General features: G+C 40.6%; 1 long non-coding RNA gene across 2 annotated transcripts; it reads right to left on the bottom strand.

Annotated features, from left to right (window-relative positions):
* Positions 1-4,662: 4,662 nt before the first annotated feature.
* On the bottom strand, positions 4,663-7,391 carry LOC110956970 (uncharacterized). Of its 2 annotated transcripts, XR_002596063.2 has the most exons (4): positions 7,298-7,391; positions 7,056-7,196; positions 6,812-6,917; positions 4,663-5,327 (listed from the first exon to the last, which is right to left on the bottom strand). It is a non-coding gene; the product is annotated as an uncharacterized LOC110956970 (long non-coding RNA). The 2 variants fall into 2 exon arrangements; XR_002596062.2 differs by lacking the exon at positions 7,298-7,391 and having other exon boundaries at positions 7,056-7,291.
* Between the last annotated feature and the right edge of the window lie 3,491 nt (positions 7,392-10,882).

The following is a 10,882-nucleotide window of genomic DNA, read 5'->3' as shown; positions in this document are numbered from 1 at the left end:
CCTGGAAACTGCACCGTTTACGACCAACCACACACACACACACACACACACACACACACACACACACACACACACACACACACACACACACACACACACACATGTTTGTACTTCTATCTTAGTGAGGACATCCATAGGCGTAATGCATTTCCTAGAGCCTTACCCTAACCTTAACCATCACAACTGATGGCCTAAACTTAATCCTTACCCTAACCCTAACCAAACCTCAATTCATACCTGTTCTCGAAAAACAAGTCTTCACCCTCCAACATGGCTGTTTCAAAGTGAGGACCGGCCAGAATGTCCTCACTTTGTAAAAATGTCCTCACTTTGATAGTTAAATGCAGAAAATGGTCCTCACAATGTAGCAAGTACAAGAACACACACACACACACACACACACACACACACACACACACACACACACACACACACACACACACACAGCAAACAGATGGTTGTGCTGCATGAAGTTAGAAAATGACTTGAACTGACAGATGGTGAGCAGCAACAGTGAGTCACTCTCATCCAAACAGCAACAGCAATAATCAGTGAAGCTATCAGAGGATTTCCATCACAGCCGAGCTCTATGATCCCAACACCAGGAATCCACCCTGCTCCCTTTCATTTATTAATCACTACTGATCAGATTTGATGTATAGACACGCTTCGTGATGCTGACTACCAGATCTGATGAAGTACGACTCTAAAAATATGATTCTGCTCTGTAGCTGCACAATGTGCTGCTGAGCTACAGAGGGCATCTCTCCAGCAATAGACTGGAGATGCACATTCAGCTGTGATCTCTTAATTCCAGCAAAAGTCACTTTTCCTGGTGGGGGAACAATGGAGAATCTACAGGGCTCACATGTGCACACGATGTTAGACTGCATCATCTGAACATTGATAACGGTGAGTGGGGGGGGTGGGGGTGGATGGATGGATGGGTGGGACAGTCAGCACATTAAACAGAGGATAAAGAGCTGCCACTCATCACCTTAGCGTTGGTAATCCTCACCTCCGTGTCCAAAGGTCAGGAGAATGTTGTTTAGGCCAGTGGAAAATGAATGAGGCTCACAGCCGGCAGCATGTGTGCAGCTTACAGCAGCCCCGTGTGGGAATACAGCACTTAATGGGCGCTAAGCTGCTGCCATTTTTAAGGCTAGCTGAGGATTGGTATTCAGCACGTCTAGATGCTGCGATGATAGAGCAGCGCAATCAGACGTGTTTCCAGCCAGCAGATGCTGAAGATGATATCTGAAATCTGAGTGTCAACGGCTTCTATTGCCTTCTGAGACTTTGGGCACCAGAACAGATTGCTCTCTCGGGCGGAGCGACTCTCGCCTGATCCTGCAAAATGAGCCAGAATGCCTGGACTGCAGGGGTTCAGTGAGCTGAGGAGGCCATGTATGGGTGTTGGATGGAGGCCTGGTCTCCACAGAGTAATGACCTGTTTCCTGGTAAACACTTCAGGAAAAGCTCCACAGCGAGCCATGATAGGGGAGCTGGAAGGGAGAGGAAAGATGCTGGAAGCACACCTGTGCTGCACGAAACCCGCTTTCACAAAGGTTTTAACGCATTGTGTTTGCTGAAACTGTTTTGAAGCCGGATTGATTCAGTTTTATAATAATTGTGGAAATGTAGTTGGAAGAATATCCATTCAATCCGTTCAATAATTTGGATCTGCTGGAAATGATTTTGTCTGCGTCTTCATTGAGTTTCATGGCTGTGGGAGTTTTTGGATGCACTGAACCAGTAAAGTTTTTTAAGGGTGAAAGTACAACCATTCTAAACATTCAGGCAAAATATTTGACATAATTTAGCTTTGGGTCCCAAATATCAAATAAACACAAAATCTGAGCAGATGCTGCTGAACTGTAGTTTATTATACAAGATTATTATCAGTGAGGATGGAGCTGTGCTGAAGTATAAAACAGTCCAGCTGAACAGCACCACGTTACAACCCTCATGAACCAGCCATCAGTTTGTGAAACGTGAAACTGAACGTTATCATGTTGTCATGCATGCTGGCAAGTTAGAGATTTCATGAGTGTGTGTTGATTTTTTTATTTTCTACTTTCTAAATGTATCATCAACCTTTATTGAACAACTGCAATGATAATTTAGAGTATGGTCCGTATATATTTGGACACTGACACAGGTTTGTTTTTGTTTTTTTATCTGTTTAGTGAAACATTTTCTAGTTATAGTTATATAATGGATATGGACATAAAGTGCAGACTCTCAGCTTCCATTTGAGGGGATCTACATTCAAATTAGATAAAGGTTTTAGGAGTTTCAGCTTCTTAACATGTGCCACCCTATCTTAAAAGGGACCAAAAGGAATTGGACACTTGACTCAAAGGCCATGCCATAGGCAGGTGTGGACAGTTCCTTCGTTATGGCATCACCAATTAAACATATAAAAGGTCTGGAGTTGATCTGAGGTGTGCTGCTTGTATTTGGGAGATTTTGCAGTGAAGACAACATACGGTCAAAGGAGGTCTCCATGCAGGTGAAACAAGCCATCCTTAAGCTGCGAAAACAGAAAAAAACATCTGTGAAACTGCTAAAATATCTGGAGTGGAAAAATCTACAGTTGACTTCATCCTGAGAAACAAAGAAAGAAAGAAAGCCCCGGTGAAGTCAGCATCGCAGAAAGACCTGGACAGCCACAGAAGACAACAGCGGTGGATGATCACAGAATCATTTCCATGGTGAAGAGAAACCCCTTCACAACAGCCAGCCAAGCTAAAAACACTCTCCAGAAGGTAGGTGTGTCATGTTCAAGTCCACCATAAAGAGAGTAAATCCAGAGAGTTCACTGCACGGTGCAAGACACTCAGAAGCCTCAAGAATAGAAAGGATAGACTGGACTTTACTAAAAACAAACATCTAAAAAAGCCAGCACAGTTCTGGAAGAACATTCTTTGGACAAATGAAATCAAGATAAACCTCTACTAGAATGATAGCAAGAAAAACATATGGGACAGCTGATGATCCAAAGTGTACCACATCATCTGTAAAGCATGGTGGAGGCGGTGTGATGGTCTCTGGTGTTTACTGATCATGTGACTCAGAACAGAACCAGCCGGATGAATTGTGAGGTGTTCAGAGACAAACTGTCGGCTCAAATGCAGCCAAACTGATTCTGCCACGTTTCATAGTACAGATGGACAACGACCTGAAACGTACTGCCAAAGCTACCCAGGACTTTATTCAAGCAAATACATGGAATATTGTTGCATGGCCAAGTCAGTCACCTGATCTCATTTCACCTGTTAAAGACTAAATGTCAGAAAGAAAAGTCCACAAACAAAGAGCAACTGAAAACCGCTGCAGTAAAGGCCTGACAGAGCATTAAAGAGGAGGAAACCAGCGTCTGGTGACGTCCAGGCAGTCGCTGCCAGCAAACGGTTTTCAACCAAGTGTTAGAAAAGAACATTTTATTTTCAGTTATTTAATGTGTCCAATAACTTCTGAGCCTCTGTGGAGGGATAGTGTTTACAAAATGCTTTAGTTCCTCACATTTTTATGCAATCTTTTTGTTCAACCAACTGAATTAAAGCTGAAAGTCTGAACTTCAACCACACCTGAATTGTTTCATTTTAAATTCATTGTGGAACTGTACAGAACCAAAATTTAAAAAAAACAAAAACACTTTGTCTCTGTCCAAATATTTATGGACCTAACTGCACTTTATTATTTAGCGATTTCGTGATAGCTCGCAAGCTATCGTGCGATTTCGGAATGAGATTTGGTTTCTAGCCTCCTGAGATTTGGATACAGACCACAACAAAGAGCGATCGCCAGGTAATGTGGAGGTTTTCGTTCACTTCTCATCTCTAGCATGTTGTGGGACACTCATTGAGACTATCTGAGCCGGTCAGTGTGGAAAAAAGCACGTTAGGGCGGACTTTGATGCAGGGGGGGCAAGTTGCCCCATACTTTTTGCTAGCTGAGCTGCTAGCTGAGCTGCTAAGCTGCCTGCCTGGCTAAATACTGGAGCTATGTCAAAAATTCATTTCTCCGTCACTCACATGTATGAAATTACATGAAAACAGACCCCAGGTTGAAAAAAACCCGAAGTTTCCCTTTAAGTATATGCACTTTGTTACCTCATCTAGAAATAAGTGAGTTACTAGGCCTCCAGTTCAGACTGCTTCTATAAAAAATAATTTTAATCGACTAAAATTAGTCTTAATTTATTGAAATTACATTTTTAAGTGTGTTTGTATGTGAGAAATATACTTTGATTGTACTCAGAAGTTGTCTTCTTCAGCTGCACTGCATTTTTAAAAAAGTAAAAACATTTTCAAAAATCAACTATTTTTTGTATTTGATGTGTTAATTTCAAATCTTTTGATCTTCTGAACACTTAAAGGCTCTTCACTGTCCCCATATTTAGATGTTGCTATGACATTTTCTGTCTACTTCTTTTTTGTGAAATGTGTAACAGTAGGTTTGTTTGCAGATCAATAAACATTAAAAAGCCAAAGAAATGCTCCTAATCACATGTGAAATTAAGATTAGAAAATATATTGTAATTATGTAAAATTACTGTAGTTTCATAAGAGGAATATTTCCTTTATTGCCCCAGCTGCTGGAATATTGCAGTTACACTTAAAGTCTGATGGTAACAACGACAAACAAGTCCAAGAATAAAACACAATGTTCTCTTTATTTACAGTTTATAAGCTCGTTATCAAAAACAAAGGACAACATATATATTTTATGAATGCGCATTATTTCATTCATTTTGTTTAACTTTTCTAAAAGCCCTAGAAATGTGCATTTCAGCGTCTCTAAATAACATCAACATTCACAACTACAGTAAATAAGCAACATTAAAGATAAACAAATATATCTTTCTGCATTATTCATAAAATCTGCTTCAGACTGAACATGAGCTCTGAAAACAACCAAACCACATGGCAGCTGCCATCGCTTTCAAATGTTGCTAAATCCTGATTGGAGCAGGAGATTGTGACATCATCATTTCCCAGATTAGTCCCACCCACTTCACAGAAAACATAAAGCACCAATCTTAAAAAATCTATCAAATAAAACAAAAGTGTCTTGACTTGAGTAGAAAATGACAAATCTGCTGACTGAGAAAATAGGTTTCTGAGGCATTTATCCGACTGCGTTGTCATTTTCTTTCAAATAAATGATTTATTGTAAGAAAAGTAAAACGCAACGATCTGTGCATCCGATCAGACGAGGAAACAGGTTGAAAAAGAGCTCCTGTTGTATTCAGTCACAAGGGCAGGAGCAGAAGAAGGGTTGAGGTTCCCAGCATGTGAAGTCATTAAACTTTCCATTGGCTGAAAACAGACAAACAGCAGGTCAGACGTGTTCCATAATTAAATGTGGTAAAAAACAAATCAGTGAGGCTTCAGCTCAGCTTGAATCTGTCTATCTGTGTAAATACACAAATCATCTTATTTATAATAGCATCACTGTTTATTTATCATGTAGCTGTTTTCAAGCTCCAACATAAGTTCACCCGCTGAGCTGAAGACAGATTAGATAATTAGTGCAAAGTCGTCTGAGTTTTGAAAATGTAAAACCAGTGGAGCTAGCTAAAGTTGACAACATTTAAAAAACACTGGATACGATCACTATTTATTTATTTATTTATGTTGTCTTCATCCGACCTTAAGAAATTAAAGTTGCAGCTGTTTATACTATTTTTGAAAAACGTTTTGGGAAGAATACACAATTTAAGCATAGAAATAAGCTGACCTGAAAAATGTAAAGCATGAAAACGGGTGTCCAGCAATTAAAATGATCGTTTCTTATGCTATACTATGCTATGCTATGCTATGCTATGTTATGCTATACTATGCTATGCTATACTATGCTATGCTATACTATGCTATGTTATGCTATACTATGCTATGCTATACTATGCTATGTTATGCTATACTATGCTATGCTATGCTAACACCTTAGCTAATCATTTCAAGTCAAAAGACCTGATATCATATTGAGGAAAGGTATTTGAATAGACAATAAATCTTCAGTTGAATTAACATGACACTAATAAAATTTGCATATTTATAGTACGATAACAAGAAAAGCTGAACTTAGAAAGAAATTTCTGGTTTTGTTTTTCAATCTAGAACCGATTCAATGCAAGCTAAGGAAACATGTAAATCTAAATAACATTTTCAGTCCACTTATTAAAAAATGAGCTTCCCTGAAAATTTAAATTTGTGAAATTTTGTGGGTTTCTAAAATACTGACAGCATTCTATTTTTACAATGTCTAGTTTTCTTGATCCTACCATGCAGAAAATTAGGCTGTAATTGATGTATAATTAATGCATGAGGGCAATTTATCACTGATTCACTTCAATAAATATGCCGAGGTACAAACTGTTCTTGAAGTATGGAAGTACAAATTCAGAAGTGTAACTATTATGTCATAAAAAAGACCAAACCTCCTTGATACCAACCAGTGAAAACTGAAAAAAGAACAAATTTAATCCTCCATGCTGCTGAAATCTGTTGTCTTTTTGGTGCAATTAGTAGAAATAATAAGTAAAAGCTAAATCAGAGGCTATAAATGTTGCATGTGTTGTTTCTTACAACAAAAAAGTGAAAAGTGTTGTTTACACACAGATTTAATTTTAAATTTAAAGTCGCACACTAACTTTCAATGAACTGGGATTAAATGACGTTACATCTAAAAAGAGTGTGACAGTTTCACAATCTGACAATTACTTCTTTGCTTAAAATACAAACACAAAAGACAGGAAAAGTTCATCTGAAAGAACTTATCAGGGATTTAGACGGTCTCATACCAAGCACTTCCAGACATTCCTCCTTATTGGCTGTGTGATTGGGCTCCCCGACCAGCCAATCAGAATAGTCCCAGAGGGATCCATCCAACCAGACAAAGCGCCCAGTCTGACAGGTAAAGACAGAAGTCATGACATGGAGGAGGTATTTATTGAAATTATTGTCAGATACAACTCAACAATCACATGAAGCAGCCTGGAGATGTGATTAAAGTTTAATTTTGTGTTCTGAACTACAGATACTTACATCTAAAAAGCGGAGTCCTCCAACCCAGGCGCGTGTCCGGGTTCCGATAGTCGTCAGCATCAAGTCCATCACATCTCTGTGGATTCGTGGGCTTGTGATGGAGGCCAGGTGGCCACCCATGAACTGACTCTGACAAAAGAACTGCAGGAGAACCAGAAGCACAGTGGCGCAGTTTCAATAAATAAACCTAAAAAGACTCAGTCATGAATCCCTGGAATAGTGGAAGATAAATGTGGAAATACCTCAGCCTCCTCAAAACGCTTTGGCTCTTTGAAGAATTGGTAACACCTCCCCTCAAACAGCACTCCAGTACAAGAGCTCCGCCCTGTGGCAGAAAGGGGAAATTACAGCACTTCTTTCCATCTTGCTGCTCTTTGAAGGATAAGATTGCTTTTTTGTGGCGCTTTCTTTCAACGAAAAACATTCTCTTCACTTTTCTTCACTTCACTGCAGTTGCTGCTTTTTTCATGAAAACATCCTTTTGTAATGTGGTTCTAATGCTATCTGATGTGAAATGTTTCTTTTAACGACCTCTGAAGTTGTCAGAAGCAGCTCAAGTTACACAAATCAAAGTATTTAGCATCATAAGTAACTTTTAGCACAAAAGTCCCCCTTTGTGTTGCTACTGTTTCACTTGTAGATACAAAATAGCAATCATTTTGTAAGATACAGTCTGAAGCATTTGTTTTGCTTCATCTGCTAAAGCTTTTATTTATTTTCTTCTTTTTAAAATTGATTTTCTCTTCTGTTTCATTCCCTCTCGGGGGGCATTATCCTCCTCCAAAGTGAGATCGCTTATTTCTGCCATTTAAGTTTGTCGTCTTCGTGTACATTATTCAAAGTGCACATATTAGGTCATTCTCACTCAGAGCCATGTGCCTTACACTGGCGTTGCATCAGGAGGAGATTCTTTCACAGCCAGCAAGGAGAGACGGAGGAATTCACTTTTAATGTCAGTAGAAGTGGGTTGTTCAGGGATAGTAGGAATGTCTGTGTGTTTGCACTTTACCTAGTCTTTCTGGATTTGGTAAAAATCTTCTCCCAGCTCCTTCAATCTGCTCATCGAACACAGGCCCGTCTTCCTCCGCCATGAACTCTGCCCCTGCTTCCTCCATCCTTGCCCCTTCATTTGGGTAGTTTTGTGAAAGCAGCATCTGCTGCTCCATCATGTCCAGCTGCTGCAGTTCTTCCAAGGTGGCATCATCTGGCCTGATGTACTGATTTTCAAAGGGCTCTTCTATCATCTCCGGCTCCAGCTCTTCATCCTGGACATAGTTCGTCATTATCGCGGCCTCCTCCTGATCCTCCTCCTCTTGCTGAGGTTCAACGGCAAGATCTGGATTCAGAAAAGCTGCCCTCATAGACTCTTCTACCTCTGACAGCTCCGTGTTGCTTGCTTCATCTCCAAACATGTTGTCAAACTCGTCACCTTGCCCTTCATAATTTGTTTCTGACAGTAACGGGTCAGTTTCAAGGCTTATTTGCTCCTGAATCTGAGCCTCATCTAACAGTGGTGGCTCCATTTTAACGTCTGATTCCATCTCATAGTCTGGATTGGCTACAGCCTCTGGCTCCAGCTGACCCTCTTGCTCCAACTGAAGCTCTTGCTCCAACTGAAGCTCTTGCTCCAGCTGACCCTCTTGTTCCAGCTGACCCTCTTGCTCCAACTGACCCTCTTGCTCCAACTGACCCTCTTGCTCCAACTGAAGCTCTTGTTCCAACTGACCCTCTTGCTCCAGCTGACCCTCTTGCTCCAACTGACCCTCTTGCTCCAACTGAAGCTCTTGCTCCAACTGACCCTCTTGCTCCAACTGAAGCTCTTGTTCCAACTGACCCTCTTGCTCCAGCTGACCCTCTTGCTCCAACTGAAGCTCTTGCTCCAACTGAAGCTCTTGCTCCAGCTGACCCTCTTGTTCCAGCTGACCCTCTTGCTCCAACTGACCCTCTTGCTCCAACTGACCCTCTTGCTCCAACTGAAGCTCTTGTTCCAACTGACCCTCTTGCTCCAGCTGACCCTCTTGCTCCAACTGACCCTCTTGCTCCAACTGAAGCTCTTGCTCCAACTGACCCTCTTGCTCCAACTGAAGCTCTTGTTCCAGCTGACCCTCTTGCTCCAGCTGACCCTCTTGCTCCACCTGAACTTCTGGCTCCACCTGAACCTCTGGCTCCAGCTGAACTTCTGGCTCCAGCTGAACTTCTTGCTTCGTTTCACTCTTTTCCTCCTCCTCACCTTCTGGTTTTGCTTGAGCTTCTGGTTCCACCTCAGCCTCTGCTTTTAGCTCTGACTCCACTTTAACTTCTGGCTCAGGCTGAACTTTTTGCCATGCTTCAGACTTCTCCTCCACCTCACCTTTTGGCTGTACTTGAACCTCTGTACCTGCTTCCTCCACTTTAACCTCTGGCTGTACTTCTAGCGGACTCTCATTCTGCTTTACGTCCACTGCAGCCAACTTTTCCTGCTGCTCTGTGGAGCTCAGTCTGGCCTGTGGTGCAGGATTTTCCACCTGCACTGGGACGGAGTCTCCCAGCAGAGGGCTCTGCTCCTCTTTGGATAACTCAGGACTTCGTGGGACACCAGGAGGTGGCGCTGGCATTCCCAGAGCCACTGCAGAGAGAAAACACCTGAATAACTGCAGCTGAAATCAAGCAGATTCCTTTAACATGAGCTCCTGTCCACAGGCACAGAAAATATAAGGTGATTTGGCATTTTTTGTGGGAGTTTTGGATGTCTAAATACTCATTTAACTGCCATTTATAGATATTAACAGTAGTTATCACAAACCCCTTAAACCCCTCAGGCCTCTGGGAAGTTTCCTGGTACAGATATTCCCAATTTAATTTTTACAAAAGCAGTTTGCTAATATGTTCACACACAGACTATTTAGTCACGCTCCTTGAGAAATGGAAATTAAATTTCTTACCTGCAAAGCTCAGTGAAAGCAGCGTTAGTGTCTTCATCTTGATCTAAATGACTAAATCTGTACCGTTTACGTAGCTATTTACAGAGTGACTGTGGCTTTCTTTAAATTGGGTTTTGCACCGTGAGTTTCTATCACGCTCTTCTTCTCTGTTTTAACTGGTTCTTTTTATTCCTCCAGTCTTTATAACTGCACAAGTCCTGCCTCTGTTCTTTCTAATTTCTCAGTAAGTCACAAAGCAGGGGCGTCCCTTTATCTTATCTTGCCAAAAGCTCACGTTTTCCCTCTGTTTCCTCTTCACATTCATTCTGTCGAAGAGGGTGTAAAGTTCATATTTTATAGGCCACTTTAAAAAACAACTAATAAACTATCGTCATATCTGATGTAGAAAATAAATCAGGGCAGTAAACTGTTGCAGACCCGTGGTAGAGAGAATTAAAAGTTATTCTGACACGTGTGTAAAAAAAAAAAATCCTTGTAAAGAAAATCTATGTAAATATTTTCAAAAATGATAAAATCTTCCAAAAAAATCCAAAAATACTAAAGTGATTCCATATATTATCAGTAAAACTCTATATTTCTTTAGAACATTCACTAGAAAAATTCAATCAAATATCCAGCGAATATAACGGATTTTGTAGTTGTTTTGTCAATGTTCTATAGAAAGATTTTAACATTCTTTTTCACCAAAAAAGTTCAAAAATTTCCCAAATAAGTTTGCAAAATGTGCGACATCAGAAGTTTCACTGTAATATTTAAAATTATTATTACTGCTGTTCTATTATTATTTATCCTATTGCTACATACACTGCTGTCAATGTGAATTTCCCCTGGCGTGGGAGAATAAAGGACTTATCTTATCTAAATATTTATTTTTTCTCCCATTTTCAACTTAAAACGGTCAATTTG

This window comes from Acanthochromis polyacanthus, chromosome 14 (assembly GCF_021347895.1).
Source record: "Acanthochromis polyacanthus isolate Apoly-LR-REF ecotype Palm Island chromosome 14, KAUST_Apoly_ChrSc, whole genome shotgun sequence".
Taxonomy (NCBI): Eukaryota; Metazoa; Chordata; class Actinopteri; family Pomacentridae; genus Acanthochromis; species Acanthochromis polyacanthus.
Note: the sequence above shows the minus strand (reverse complement) of the source record. Positions and strands in the feature narration are given on the sequence as shown.